The following is a 1,510-nucleotide window of genomic DNA, read 5'->3' on the forward strand; positions in this document are numbered from 1 at the left end:
ATATATATATATATATATATATATATATATTAGCATTAGCAAACACAACTTTTTTAACTTATAGGCTATAACACAAATATATCCCTAAGCCCGCCATAAAACTTAACATCTAAAATAATCAAATCCAAATGAATCGATGCCTAAAATCTCTAAACCAATAAACATATCGACACATTTGACATTGATGGTATTCAAATTTTGAAATCCCTCAAAAACCCTATCAGTCTATCGATCTTTCTTAATCCATGGTTTGATTTCGGCGCACATCATCAAGACATCAACCAAGTGATTCTACCAATCAAGATTTGACTTTTATTTTGTTTGGTCAAGGACTCAAGACTCAAGAATTAAAGGTCTGTGAAGTCATGGATTTTGTTACTCAATAATCAATACTCACAGTGAAGTTGTAAATTTGTTAATTTGTTTGTTTTCAAATATGTATTATAATATATTTATTTGTTTGGACTTTAGATTGCTTGGATTTTTGACTTAAGAGCTGTTTAATTATTACATTTATTTGTTTGGATATTTTGTTTTGTTAAAATGGATATTTAATCTAAAATTCCAAATTATATTTGTTTTTTAAGTTTAAACCGGTCAGACCAGACCGTTTTTTCGTGGTTTGGTTTGACCAGTTTGGGCACTTGATATCAAACCGCTCGGTTTGAAAATTTTATAAACCGCCATTACGGTTTAATTTGTGGTCTAAGGGATTCAACCGCCCAAACCGAACCTCAAACACCCCTAAATAAAATTAACCTAAACCACCTTTTAAATAAGGGTATTTGTATATATGTCATCTTTCACTTGTTTAGTGTAAAAAATATTTTTGTATTTTATTATATTATAAAGAATTTGGCTGAAATTTATTAGGTTATGTTTAGTATACGACTAATAAGTCGGTCGTTGGATGAAAAGAAAGTTGTTTATTGATAAACTAACTGGTAGTTGATAAATTTATCATGCTTGTCAAAAACTAGCTGAGAAGTTGACGACAACTGTAAAATAAAATAAAAAAATTTGTTAAAACTTTACTTAATTCTAATATTACAAAAATGTAATTGAAACAAAGCACTAATACATTTGATGATATTATAATAAATAGTAATAAACGTAAAATTTCTTCAATAATATATATTTAATATAAGTTCTTTGCCTTCTATATCATAGTTATAGATACATAATTTTGTATGTATCAAGTTATTTGAGAAAAGTTTAAAAAAAAATTCAATGGACTTTAGTGTTTGGAATGATTAAGTTATTGGATAATTTTTTGAAACAAAGAAGTGCTTGGACATTCCAAAACATGTTAAATAACTCCTTAGACTTTCTAAAACTCGTTAGATACATTCTTATGACTTATAAAACTTGTTAATGTGGTAAAATAATAGAAAAAATCTAAAAAAAATCAATGGACTTTCATATTTGAACGGTTAAGTTTCTAAACATTTTTCAAACAAAAAAATACTTACATCTATAAAACAAAATAAATATACCAAAAAAATACTTA

This window comes from Cynara cardunculus, assembly GCF_001531365.2.
Source record: "Cynara cardunculus var. scolymus isolate 2C chromosome LG 3, CcrdV1, whole genome shotgun sequence".
NCBI lineage: Eukaryota > Viridiplantae > Streptophyta > Magnoliopsida > Asterales > Asteraceae > Cynara > Cynara cardunculus.